Source organism: Macaca nemestrina, chromosome 2 (genome assembly GCF_043159975.1).
Source record: "Macaca nemestrina isolate mMacNem1 chromosome 2, mMacNem.hap1, whole genome shotgun sequence".
Taxonomy (NCBI): Eukaryota; Metazoa; Chordata; class Mammalia; order Primates; family Cercopithecidae; genus Macaca; species Macaca nemestrina.
In genome coordinates this window covers 118353217-118368034 of record NC_092126.1, presented here as the reverse complement: position 1 = coordinate 118368034, position 14818 = coordinate 118353217, and the positions used below count along the sequence as shown (strand labels likewise).

Sequence of the window (14818 nt, the reverse complement as noted above, 5' to 3'; positions counted from 1 at the left end):
TGGAACCGAGGCTCTTCTGTCCAGTGATCCCAAGGGCACAATTCCATGACCCAGTTCCTTCTTCCTTTAACCAGCAGTTTTCAACTGGACGAGGGCAATCTGGAGACATTTGGGGTGGTCACAACTAGGGGGTGAAAGGGAAGGGAGTGAGAGCTGTTGGCTTCTAGAGGGTAGAGGCCAAGGGATACTGTGGAACATCTTACAATGCACAGGACAGTCCCCAACAAAAAGAAATTGCCCAGCCCATATATCCATAGTGCCAAAGTTGAGAAACCCTGCTGTATATAAAGGTAAGACTGTTAGAAAAATGCTTGTTTTTAAAGTCAATTTTTCTTGCTTTGTAGCACATTAACTGTTCCCTTTATTGGTGGTTAAGGGAGTATGCACAAGCATTTGTGCATTTAAAGTAAAGCTGATGTTCTAAGAACAAGGAAAAGACAGTCAGTCAGTCCATAAAATAAGACATAACAGCTTTCCCAGTGGCACAGGCAAGGAACTGAAATTAATAGGTATGTGGAAAAAGATGAACATTTACGAGATGTATTTGTCTATATTTCTGTGTCGAGAGTTATTAGGCTACAGTTTAACGCCACAGTATTATGACTGCCATTATAGCATGCAGTGTTTTTGAAAAGCATTTTTCTAATCTGGAATGGAATTAACATTATCCATGTATTAAATACTCAATCTAAGAATGACATCATTACCAAGATTTATTTTTCATCATAGGGACTAACATTTATCAAGTATGAACTTGTCACCAGGCACTTTGTTACGTCCTTGTATTATCCCATTAAATCACAGCAACCTAATGCTAGGTATCCCTACTTTACAGAGGAAAACTAAAATGGAACTTAAAGGTTAAGTAAGTATACAATGTCCCATAGATAAAGAATCACAGGACTGTGCTGCCTGACTTTAGAACAGACAAATTCAACTCAATTCACACATAAATAAAGACCTCAAACACTTGGGAATTGTGACAGTAAATTTGCTCTCTGTCTCTCTAGAGTTTATGGCATCAGAAGTGCTAGAAAATACAAAGCAACTAAATCAGACATCTTCAGGTCTCCACTTGAATCATCAGACTTCCCCATTCTTTTTACTCTGGGAAGAATGCTTTCTCTTCTGACACAAGAAGAACAGGGCTCTCTTAAACTTGTCCTAAACCCCTGCCCCTATGGATGGAGCCCACAAAGAGCAGAACCAAACAAACAAGATGTTTTGGATCCCAGAGATGTCTCCAAAATGGTATTGAGAATGTCTATGAAAAGCAGATTCCAACTTCTCCAACACTCAATTTCCAGCACTTTTATCTTACACAGGTCTCCCAATTTAAGAAGACAGAAATACGAGGATGTTTTCCTGATTCATTCCTCCTAGTTAAGGCTGAATTATTCAAAAAGGAAGCTCATGAGCTCCTCCAGTGTTTTTCAAGAGTTCAGAAAAAAATGGACCACGAGGTGAGAAACCGAGTTCAAAATGAGGAATCACTTTTAAAAAAGTTTCTCAAATATTAAACATCTTTTCACACAACAGAAAAGAAACCTTGGATACATGAACATCGTGGAAGGAAGAATGTATATTTTCTTAGGAAAGTGTTTGTGCTGAATCACAGCTATGTCCTGTGAAAGCAAGGGGCCATGAGTATGACAAATGTTTGATGGAGTGCAAAATAAATACCAAAGTGAAGCTCTGCACAAACTGCTGGACTTTGCAGGCCTCTTTGACAGGAGAGCTGCCCTTTCTCTCTCTCTCTCTCTCTCTCTCTCTCTATTTTATCTTTGTTGAGCAGGAAACACCTCTTTTTGACTCATCCATTTAAGCACATGGGAAGAAATCCTGGGAAGGAAAATAACAGACCAGGTCTTTGTGGTGATGTCCTCAGTTTAAGACTGCCCTCAACCTCCCCGCAAAACATATATTTTCCTCAAGCAATAACATAGGAGAACAAAGAGTAACTTTCCTATTGGAGCTTTGAAATAATGTAAATTACAGCTTGTGATGCCCTCAGCTGGCTGGACCTCTCTGAAGGAGTCTCAGTGCAGAATAGTACACATTTACATCAGATCCTCTGTGGCCACAGATGCTGCTGCTGAGAGCTGGCTCCCCAACACATCACCACCCAGCATTCATGACTTGCGTGCAGGCCCCTGCCCTGGGGGCCAGACCAGCCAGATACCTGGTCCGCTTTGGCCTCTGGCTCAAGTCTTGAGGCACAGGCCTTCCAGCCTCTGGCCAGTGTGCTTGTCTGTAACGTGGATGATGGAAAGAGGGCTGAGGAATGGCCAGGTCTTGGATGGGCATCGGTTTTGCCTCAAGAAGCAGCTCTGACTAATTAGGAATGGCTAGACGAAAGGCTATGTTGAGAAGGATCCTGAAGTCATGCCTGAGTTTCACTGGAAAGAATTTTATCACTAGCCAGGTGCGGTGGCTTATGCCTGTAATCCCAGTACTTTGGGAAGTCAAGGTGGGCAGACTGCTTGAGTCCAGGAGTTTGAGACCAGCGTAGGCAACATAGTAAAACTCCATCTCTACAAAAAATACAAAAAAATTAGCCGGGAATGGTGGCACATGCCTGTAGTCCCAGCTACTCAGAAGGCTGAGGTGGGGGAAATCACCTGAGCCCAGGATGTTGAGGCTGCAGTGAGCCCTGATAGTGCTACTGCACTCCAGCCTGGGCAACAGAGTGAGATCCTGTCTCAAAAAATAAATAAACAAATAAATAAATAAATAAAGAATATTATAACCAGATAGCAGCATTTGTTATAAATAAGAAATGGCAAAACATTTCCTGTGCTTTTTCTCTATAGTTCTGAGCACAACTCCAATGACTATGCAATTTTTTCATGTAATGCCTTTCTGTCCTGCTAGGTCACAAACTCCAAGAGGGCAGAGAAGGCATCTTCCCCATATGTAGTGTGAAGTCCTCTAACCTGTAACTGGTACTTTCCTTGTTAAATAAGCTACCTTATTACTAGGATAAGCCCAGAGTTGATGCCAAGGAAAGATAATCAGGGTAACTGCCTTGAATCTTTGAATCAACACCCCACCACCACCATGTTAATCACCCAAGCTGATGGCCTTCAAGAGAAAAATATGTCTGCTAGAGGAATAGATGTGAAACTTACATTCCCACATGCCTGGTATAGGTGTCTGTCTATGAGTGATTGTCTCAGTGACTCCTGGATATGCATAAAACCAGCCTGGGTACTTCTCATCATCATGAGGCCCCAGATGAGGTGACATCTCTTCCTCAACACACAGGGGAGATGTTTTCTTCTTCAAAGCCACCTTGTCACAGGCATTGCCAACCAGGCTTTGCCTTGCTGGGTCTATTTCCTCATTTACTCCATGAGGGGTCTGGACAGGCAGCATTGGGTTCCTTCCTGGCCCACAACGCAGATTGTAAGATTCTCTGTATAACTCAATACATCCTCAAGTCATTTTTCCAAAAGAAGGATAAAGAAAAAAGTTGTGGTGTGCTGTGTGGGTTTACACACTCCTAAGGAAAAGCTGGGTGCAGGATACATTTCAGGTGAAACTTCACATTCAAACATGGAGAGTGTGTATTCAGAAGGGAATGAAGGAGAGGAAATGATGAAGATAAAGGTGACAGCAGTAACAGAAATACTCACTGTTGATTGGACTTTTTCCTTAAACCAGGTACCTGGTTAAATGCTTGATCAGTTTTAGCTCTTTTGCTTTTTGTAGTGAATCTCAGGATTAGATATTTGTATCTTCTCAGTTTATAGGTGAGGAAACAGACAATATTTAGAATGGTTAAGTATCTAACCAAGGTCACCTAGTCAGGAAATGTTCCTGTTGAAAGTTAAGGACAAGGCTCTGTGTGGACCCACATCTGCTCCAACCAGTGCTACTTCTCACATGACTACACAATAGCAGCACAAACCCACACCCCCAAAGGACTTGGGGACCTCATGGGCCATTCCATCTGGGCAACCCATAAAAGAAAGCAGGGATGAGAAATCCTGGCATCATTCCTTATGGAAGAGTCTGGATGGAGGACAGAGAACCCAGCCACCGTGGTTTTCAACATGTGGTGTATCAGGTGAATGGTACAGCATGAAGATTGTCCATGCCCTCTCCAGTCACATACATTTGTTCTGTCCTCTCATCCTGGAACTCTTCCTAAGACTCCTCTCCACTTGCCTGGCAAACGCCTATTTCTCTGGTCAGTTGTCTGTGTCTCAAAGAAGACTTGTTTACCCTTTCTTGTCATACGCTCTTTTCGCAGGCCTTCATAGTACCACATACCTGCAATTGGTAGCAAAGTTATTGCCATGCCGCTTTTCTTTTTTGGTACCAGAAACCCCAATTTTAGCCAAGCTCAGCTAAATGACTTTATTAAAGATAGGGGCGGTTAAGTGGGTTCGGTCATGGCCAATGAGATATGCATGGATGTGGCTTTTCCAGATGGTGTCTTTAAAAGGACTCCCTCCATCCTGCTGCCAAGAAGGTGGCTGTGATGGCTAGAGCTCTAGCAGTCATTCTGGCCTATGAGGTTATCTTAAGGCTGACAGTAATGCACTAGGACATTGAGGACAGCAGTAATGACAGGTGATTATGATAGCTGTGACATGCTATCCACCATTCGAAGTGCTTTACCTATATTAACTTATTGAAAACTCACAGTAATCTTATTAAGTAAGTTCTATTATTACTGTAATTCTGCAGATGTTCAAACTACAAGGTCACAAAGCCAGAGAGCAACAAAGACAGAATTTGAGAAGGAAGACCGGTGAGGAGGCTATTGAATGGTCTAGATAAGAACTGACGGAGGCCAGGTGTGGTGGCTCACGCCAGTGGTCCCAGCACTTTGGGAGACCGAGGTGAGCAGATCACCTGAGGTCAGGAGTTCGAGACCAGCCTGGCCAACATGGCGAAACCCTGTCTCTACTAAAAATACAAAAAAATTAGCTGGGCATGGTGGAGTGTGCCTGTAATCCCAGCTACTTGGGAGGCTGAAGGAGAATCACGTGCACGTGGGAGGCAGAGGTTGCAGTGAGCCAAGATCACGCCACTGCACTCCAGCCTGGGTGACAGAGTGAGATGTCATCTCAAAAACAAAACAAAACAAACAAAAAAACTGAGGGAGAACAGGATTAGTGCACACTGGTGGTGTGGAGGCAGCAGCAGGCAATAATCTGACCCTAGGTAGAGTTGAGAATCAAGATGATAGCCTGGATGACGATAGGAGAGACATCAAAGATGCGACCAAGGTTTGGCCTCGATAAATGCAAAAATGGAGCTGCCATTTACTGAGAAGATGACTATGCGAGAGGCATACTGAGAAGATGAGTATGGGAGAAGCGTAGTTGAGGAAAAACACCAAGAATCCAGTTTTGTCTAAAGTTAAGAAAAGTTCCAGATGTCTCTTAGGCTTGCAGGCAGAGGTGTAGGGCACGCAGCTGGAAATACGAAGCTCATGTCCCGGGGGGAGGCCTGAGCTTGGTTACTGTTTGCATGTAGATGAGGTTGCCGAAGGGGTGAGTGCAGACAGAGGAGAGCGAGAGCCCAGAACTCAGTCATGGACATCCCACCAAGGAGAGCCCACGTGATGAGGTGGGGCCAGCACAGGCAACCTGTGAGGAACAACAGGTGAGGCACAAGGAGATCTGAGGAAGAGCTCTGAGGCCCCAATAAACTTATTTCAAAAACAAAAATACCCACCGAGCAGAGGGACATGTTTTTGTTTTAACTCTCCTAATTCACTTCATTTCCACCTCAGAGTGTCACACAGAGCTATGGGAGTGATCGAGGGGACATCTAGTGCTGTAGCTCAACGACGTTCCAAACTTGAGTGGACTCTTTTTCAAATATAAAACTCCAATTAAAGATCTATTGATCAAAACAACACATTTCACTATGAAATATGTAAAGACCAAATAGGAAACAAAGTATTTTCCTGCCAACTGTGTAAAACAAAAAAAGCCTGGCCTACATATGTTTATTCCATTTGTAAAACTGGCCCTTTGCCTCGGGCCTCATGAATGAATGATCAATCTCTGCTTGCTGCTAAGGTTCTGTGTGTTCATTTTTTTCCTTGTGGATGCTTGCATGTATAATCTTCCATTCTTCTTCATTAAGCAATGTGGATAAAGATCCCTGCTCTATTATAGAGCAAAGAAAGTTCTGTTAAATGGCTCAAACTCTACAACCTATGCCAAGGGGTCTCTGATGAGCTAAGAATTGGCAGTGCAGGTTCTGTCTCACGTCCATCCACTTCTGCCACCCCACACCAAGCCACCACTGCTGCTCATCTGGTCTCTCCAGGTTCACTCCTGCCTTCCAATCTAATCCTTCCTTTACATGGCACCCAGAATAATCTGAAAGTATAAGCCTGGTACTTGGCAGCCCGTCCTTCAAGTCTTACTTGCCTTAAAGCCTTTGTGGGGCTCTTTCCTCAGATTGCTTAATGCTCTGTCCCCACAACTCCATGTCAATTCTCTGACTACCTCACTTACGTGCCTCACTGATTCCCTTCCCATCTCTCAGATCTCAGCTCTGATGGCACCTCTCCTGGCAGGTGTTATTATCTCTACCCCAAGTGTCTTTCTATAATATCATCTTGTTTATTCCTGTCTTAGCATTTGTTGCCCTCTGTAATCTTCCTGTTTACTTGTTCAGGTTTTTTGATGACCTCTCCATATAAGATCTACCGAGGGACTGTATCTATCTCATTCATTGTTGTATTCCTAGGAACTAGACCTATGTCTGGCCCTAGGTAAGAATTAAGTGTATATTTGTTGAAAAGAAGGAAGGAGGGAAAGAGGGAAATGGGAAAGAAAGAAAAAAAAGATCGGGGGGGAGAGAAAAAGAAAAAAGGAAGAGGGGAGAGAAGAAGGAGGGAAGGGAGGAAGAGAGGAAGAAAGAAGGAAGGGAGGGAGGGGGAGAAGGGGAGAAAGAGAGAGAGAGAGAAAGAAAGAAAAGAAAGAAAGAGAAAGAAAGAAAGAAAGAAAGAAAGAAAGAAAGAAAGAAGAAAGAAAGAGAAAGAAAAAGAAAGAAAGAAAAGGAAGGAAGGAAGGAAGGAAGGAAGGAAGAAAGAAAGGAAGGAAGGAAGGAAGGAAGGAAGGAAGGAAGGAAGGAAGGAAGGAAAAAGAAAGGAAGGAAGGGAGGGAGGGAGGGAAAGAAAGAGAGAGAGAAAGAAAGAAGGAGAAAGAAAGAAAGAGGGACAGAAAGAAAGAAAGAGAAAGAAAAAAGAAAGAGAGAGAAAGGATGGAAGGAAGGAAGGAAGGGAGAAGGAGAGAGAGAAAGAGGGAGAGAAAGAGAGAAAGGAGAGCAGAAGGAAAGGAAGGAGAAGAAATAAGGAAGAAAGGAAGAAGCAATAAAGGAAACAGTGCCTTGGAGCTTGGTAGAACAGCTTTCAAATACTACCTCTACCACTCAGTAGCCATAAGAACCTGGACAACAATATAGTATCTCTGAACTCTAGAGGTCTCATCTGTGAAATAGTAGTAATAACATTATTTCATGAGATTAATGTGAGGATTAAAGGAGCTAATGCATATCGAGTCTTTACAAAAACAGCTGGCCCATAACAGGTGCTGTTTTTATCCCTTGACTTCGTAACCTCCAGAGTATTTAGGGCTGGCTCCAATCTGATAGCATATGAGAGGTTACACTAATCACCAACCTCATGGTCCACAGGTGACCCTACAGACCTGGTATCCGAACCCCTCTCATTGAGCCATTGCTACATCACAGTTGGTTAGTGAAGAAATGATAGGGTCTGAGCAAGGTACATTAGGCAAAGTGTGACTCCTATCTCTAAAATAGTGTTATCACTACAATTTTACAGATGAGAAATCTAGAACACTTGTCTCTTTACGTTCATTATCTAACCCCTTTCCTTCAGAGCATCCCTTGCCCTAGGTACGAGGCCAAGCCCCATGATGTGGACATTACCCAGAACCAAGCCGTCAACTCATCACCTTCCCTTGGCCACAGCAATTGGCTCAGGGCAGACGTGTGACCTAATCAAGACTTTTCAATTACACCCCTCTCCCATTTTCCCCTGTTAGCTTTCCTCTTGACTAGAATCTGGGAGGAAAGACCTAGAACTAAACTACTGGGGACAGATAATCAAATAGGCCTGAGAGTGAAGCCAAGAGCAGGGAGGGCATGGCAGTGAGGCAGCAGAGCTCAGCACCCATGGTGTCTTCTAACCCCACATCCACGGGACCTAGCTTCTAATGGCTTCCAGCTCAGTACAAGCTATTCGAGCATCTTGAGTGAACTGAATTTTTCTTATTATTTTCATAGAAACTTGCAGTTGGCCATCTCTTAGGTACACACCATGGCAGATCACAATGAGATTTTACTTGTACAAATAAAGGGATTCAACAAAATATTTCCATAACTGTTTGCTCAGCTTCAAAAATACTCAGGAGTAATTTCCTCAAAAGATTTCCAATGCTATGCATGAAATTTCCTTACAAACACATAGGGGATCATATTTCTCCAAAGTCTAGAAGCTATTCTGGTCTTTATAATAATATTGGATAGGTCAAGGAGACAAAAGGTATCTCTCTGAATACCCTTCTCCTTGGAATCTTCTCCCCTCCCTATCCCGGCTTTCCCATGAGTGCCAGTGTGCTACTTCCTTCACTCCATATTCCTTCTCTAGCTCTTTAAATGTGGGCACCCTGTTCCTTACTCCATAATCCCTAATTGAGTGACCTCCCCTAGTTGCACGGCTTCAGCTAACCCCTTGCCAGTATGGTGATGTCGAAGCAGGAAGAGGATGAAAGAGTAGGAACAGAGGTAGAGAGAGAACCCTGCAGGGGGGAAGATAAGATAAAAACAGGGTCAACAAAAGCAAACAAACATAGCTGACTTTACTACTTTAAAACTATTCATATCCTCATTCTAATTTTTGCTGCATATCAGTAAGTCCTTCCAATTTTGTTGGAAAAACTTAGGGGTAAAATAGTATCTACGTATTCCAAATTTTGTTGCTTTTATGAATTTGGGTATTATCTTACCAGGACATATATAATTTAAGTGATTTCTCAATCTCTAGTTTGGGGTATGGATGGGACTTCAATTTTTTTTTTTTCTTTTCCAACGGTATATTTAAAAGCAAGGAAAAGATGAACAGAAAGACCCTTCTTGGCAACACATATACTTCCCTACGTGTTTCTTTTTAAAAATCACACAATGCCATTTTTTTGTAGAAAATTAGATATAAAAGATAGGCCAAAAAAAGACACTTAAAGCTCCCTATGATGCTAATATCCACCACTGATCTCAATTAATTTCATGCTAAATGACTTCATGATATTTAAATTATTTGCATATGTAATAAGTTACTTACTGAATTCCTTATTATTAGAGATCTAGGCTGTCACTAACATGAATGGCACGGTAATGGACATCCTCGCAGTCAAACTGTTAAGCACCCTCTCAACTTTTCAGGAAGGTGCATTATTGGCCAAAGGGTATTGCACATTTCAGTCCAAATACTCTCAAGAAAAGCTGTCCCAAGTTACACTCTGACCAAGGTTCTCTCTTTCTGATGTTCATTGTACCACCCCCCAAAAGCCAACACTATGTATTATCATTTTTAAAGATATTCCAGGCCGGGCACGGTGGCTCACGCCTGTAACCTCAGCACTTTGGGAGGCCAACATGGGCAGACCACTTGAGGTCTGAAGTTTGACACCAGCCTGGCCAACATGGTGAAACCCTGTCTCTAATAAAAAATACAAAAATTAGCCACACATGCTGCTGGGCGCCTCTAGTCCCAGCTACTCAGGAGGTTGAGGCATCAGAATCTCTTGAGCCTGGGAGGCAGAGGTTGCAGTGAGCTGAGATCACACCACTGCACTCCAGCCTGGGAGACGGAGTGAGACTCTAAGAAAAAAAAAGAGATATTCCAGTAATTTTAAAATACAGATTATCTGGATAAGCCTTCCCCAGGGTCTGAAAGAGTTAAAAGGCATAGAGAATATTAAACTTCAAAATTCCTGAATGGCCAAGTGGCTAGCTCTGCTGCAGGTCTACAGAGAGCACCACATCGTCCACCACACCAGATCAGTTAGCAGCAATGTGGACTGGTCACTGAAGGTCAGATTTTCAAACTTAATTTTGAATGAAAAGATCTGGAGTTTTTGCTCTAGCAGTACAGCCCTGCCTAGATGAAAGGCAAGCCTGCATAAATTACTCACTTGATGGCAGACATTCTTTGAGATGCTGAAAAATGTGGATTATTAATGGGCAGACCAGAACAAGTCTCATGTTACATATAGCTAAGGAGTATCAGTGGAGGGAAGGCCCCAGACATTTTGCTCATTATAATGTTCTGAAAATTCTCACAATAAGAAGTCATTTCTCATCAGGCTTGCACTCTGCATTGTATCTGAAAAATCAGGTTCTAATTAAAATTGTCATTCTTCAGCCTTATTTTGGGTGATCATCCGGCTGAAAAGTGATCTGAATTGGAGTTTTGGCAATGTGGGGGAGCTGGAGGTTCTGCCAGTTCTCTGTGAGAATGCAGATTGGTAGAACCAAATGGAAATTTGGCAAAGTCCAGATAAAACTACAATGAGGATGCATTTGTATTTCCTGCTTGAAAATTATATTGGTCCCCATGGCAGTCCAGAGTCTAAAGACATAAAGGGATTCATTCGTCGAAGGCAGCAGTGTAGATTAAGGAGGGTCTGATACGGAAGGAAGCCTTTTTCTGCAGCATTCATTTTGGAAATATCCAAACAGGATGCAAAGCCACTCAGACCTTCTCCTGAACTCCCACCCTACCAGTGTCACTTTTCAACATTGTGACTGCTTCCAGTTGGATGCTCTAAGCTGCTGGTTTTAATTAAAACTTAATTTGCAAAAATGTTTCATAATTTATGCATGTCATGTAATTCCTCTGAGATTGTGAGCTTGGAGCCAATGTAGGTCCATATAAGGAAACACTATGCCGAGAAAGTTAGGGGAGGAAAGGGACAGAGGAAGAGAAGTACCAATGGGTGCGCAGTAGAGGAAGGTACTGATATTTCCTTTCAGCCTCCCGTCACCTGGCTCTGCAGCCACCTGGGACAGACATAGGTCTTGCTGTGTGAGGCAGAGAGCCTGTTTGGCAGGTTATAGACATGGAGAACCCAGAGAGTCAATAATGGCCAGAATGGTCCTCCAAGGAAAACCTCACGAGGGGAGATGGGAGCCCAAGAACTTGAAACTCTCCAAAAAGATGAAAGGGTCTTCATATTCCCTATAAAAGGCGGCATGAAAATCCCTCAGAAGAAAATTACTGAAAACTCAAGAGTCTGCAGTGAAGCCATTACTTCACTCAACAGATGTCTTCAAGAGAGAACTTGCAGAGATCTGACAAACTGCTGAACCACAAAGAAATCTGTGTAGCAACTTAACTGAAATACTGGGCCCCCAAGAATGACAAACAGAAAGAACTTCCCCCAACACATACACTTTGTTCATTGTAAAGTGAACAAAATCTTCAGTCATCCTCCATGTCTGCAGTGGGAAGAGTATATAAACAGTTTTTGTCACAGCAAAAAATATCAAAGGTGGCAGAATCAAGTAAATATGCAGTCTACACACTCACAAAGCTGGAGGCAAAATGCTGGTGCCATATTTTTTAGCCACAGACCTGGTCTATAATATAAAAACAACAATGAGCGTGAAATAAGTACAACTCCAGGCATTTCTGCTATGATATGATACGTATTAGTGAGAAACCTCACCTTCTGTAAAACTGCACACTAAAAATAACAGAACTTACGGGAAAAATAGGATTAGGACAGACAGCTCAAACTCTTAGAAACTTGGTAACTAGAACACCAAACAAAAACAATCACAACTTTCATAAACTATTAGCACAATTAAAATGACATGTTAAGGTTTTGATTAAAACATTAAATTATTTATCATTTTTTAAAGAAGGAGTCAATAACCTGAAGGCAGGAGGTTTAAGGAAGCACCGAGGCAGCTGAGTAATGGAGCAAGGGCAAAAGGCTCAGGTCTGGGGTGAAACAAACAGGGAACACATCCAAGACAGAACATGGGACCAGCTGGAGCCCAGAGGAAGAGATTTAAGTGAAAAACTCTGTGTGCCGAAACGTACCTCTCTGCAGGCTGCTGCTCGCTACTGGATTGGTGTACTCTGCTTTCACCTGTTGTTTCCTTAGTGGTGCAAAACTCTAGCAGCATAGGAAAAATGTCATATGACCCAATGCAATTCTGTCTTGTAACATCATTCTCTATTTACCAATTATGTGGGAGCTAATTCACATTACAGAAACACATGCTGTAGTGGAAGAGGTGGTATTCTTCTTACTAAACTCTGATCCATTCTTTTCTTTTTTTTCTTTGAGATGGAGTCTCACTCTGTTGCCCAGGCTGGAGTGCAGTGGCGTGATCTCGGCTCACTGCAACCTCTGCCTCTCAGGTTCAAGCGATTCTCCTCCTTCAGCCTCCTGAGTAGCTGGGACTACAGGCGCACACCACCATGCCTGGCTAATTTTTTTTTTCTTGTATTTTTTGTATTTTTAGAGATGAGGTTTCGCCATATTGGCCAGGGTGGTCTCAATCTCCTGACCTCATGATCCACCTGCCTCGGCCTCCCAAAGTGCTGGGATTACAGGCGTGAGCCACCATGCCCAGCCTGGTCCATTCTTTTCACAGAAAATAACACTGTGTAAAGACATTGGATAAAATAGCTTTAACATTTTTGGTAGCCATAATGAAGAATTACAAAGTTTGAGAAGCTTAATGCTCAAAAAGCAGCAAAGCTATGCATTTGTTAGGACAGATAATATTTGATAACTTTATAATACAGTAGCTGAAGTGAGTAATATTTTAAGTGTCACAGTTTTCATGGGATTTTTCACAGTTGGAGAGGGGCACCTATCAAAGGGATGGGATCTTCTAGGATAAAATATATTATTACAAAGCAGATCTTCTAGATTTCTCAAGCAACTCCCTAGAGTCTATATTTGCTTCCTTATTTGGCTTACTTATTTTTACTTAACAATAATAGAGCTTTACATTTGCATAGCAATGTTTTAGTTTGCAAACAGCTTTTTAGATATAAGAGCTCTAATATGAACATCACATAGCTATCAAAAAGTTTATGAGTCTTTTTTATTAAGGGAGTCACTGAGAGAATGACAAAAAGGTGTGCGAAAGCTCTGGAACTCATCTTTAGAGGAAATTACAAACTCAAGAAGTCACACAATCAGTAAGGTGCTTTGAATATTTTTATCACGTTTTGTGTTTTGCTATGTCTCAAGTTAAAAAAATTCAAAAAGAACTTGCAAAAGTGAAAAGGCTCAAAAATGGGGGTGGTGGGGGGACCAAAAAAACCATATGATACCATATGACACTGTCTTATCTTCCACAACTTTAAATGCTGCCCTCAGATTTTATGGCTGAATTGTAAACCTCTCAAAATAGTGGCTTTGTGTAGAGAAGCTTCCCTAAAGATAGTTAATCACAGTGACATGGGCTTCTACCACCTACTGAAATTGTACAATAGGAGGTGGCCACAGCAAGGGCAAATGCCAGGTTCATCATTGTATTCTTCTATCTCCTTGGCTGCATGGTTACTGTTAGAACATTCCTGAACAAAGAGAAATACATTCCTGGGAAACACTGTCTCAGTTTATTATCAGCCAGGGGAAGAAAGACAGCCCTATGTCTCTTGTTGATCTAGAACTTACCCTAGAAACAAAAGACACAATGTCGCTTTAGCTTGTTCCAGTGTAAATTTACCAATGGCTGCCTTCAAGACAGAGAGCATCATTTAGCAAAGCACAAGTGGTCTGATGACAACAGTTCCTCTTCTAGGGTGACTTGAAAGATGATCTTAAAGAATCCCATGTTAAAAAACTGGTTGCTCTAACTAACTGGCTTGGGGGCATAATTCAGAAGACAGCTCTGGAGAAGTGTTTCCAGAAGAATGGGTTCCCTGTTGCTCTTGAAAACAGCTTATACAGCTGATGAAATGATGCCTTCACGAAGCTTTGTGGCAGCAATGATGATTACGTCTATCCCTATCTCTACGTAAACTCAAAGGTTAAATTTTGTCCTTCCATTTCCTTACTCCTATGAAAAACGTAATACGCTATTAAATAAAAGTAAGTGACTATGTAGCTCTTTTATCCATGAAGTCTGTGTCTCACAGACGTGAACACAGTAAACGGCCAGTCCAGAGTAGAGGTGTGAGCTGTGGGAGACAGAGAGTCCTCTGTGAGATGCTCCTGATTAGGGAATCCTTCAGGGTACTCTCGGCTCTATGATTCTAGTCTGTGAAGAATGCTGTGATTCTAGTTCTTTTCTTGGGAAAATGTATGAACATTTTATTCTCTTACATATTGTTTTTATCTTGGCCCATCAGTAAATATATTTTATGTTCACTGGGTCAGAGAAAGAACTAGCAAAGCCATGTGTTGCCTGATATTAGTTCTCTTTGTGCACATAAGCACTTCTGAAAGTCAAGACTGGATCCAATGGCTAATGAGAACTCACTTATGTCGAGTGCTTACTCCACGGCAGGCCAGGTGCTAAGGGATCTATGCATCCTCATAGAAAGGCCCCTGAGAACTCTAGGGTTCAAGTACAGTCATTTTTACTCTGCAGATGAGGACACTGAGACTGACTCCAAAGCCTGTTTTTTGATCTGATAGTATCATCAAGTCAAATAGTCTGGCTGGTCTTGCCCTAAAAACTTAAAGTAATCTGTTAATGGATAATGAAGGGAATACAAGGTAAAAATAAAAATGAAGTGGTCTCCTTGTAGACTACAGAGAGCTTTGTTCTCCACTCAAGCCTG

The 14818-nt window shown here is 42.2% G+C and overlaps 1 protein-coding gene across 5 annotated transcripts in view; it reads right to left on the bottom strand.

The window, feature by feature from the left end:
* LOC105480634 (calcium voltage-gated channel auxiliary subunit alpha2delta 3) overlaps positions 1 to 14818 on the bottom strand; it is a 932903-nt gene that overhangs the window by 252487 nt on the left and 665598 nt on the right. The window lies entirely within an intron of this gene.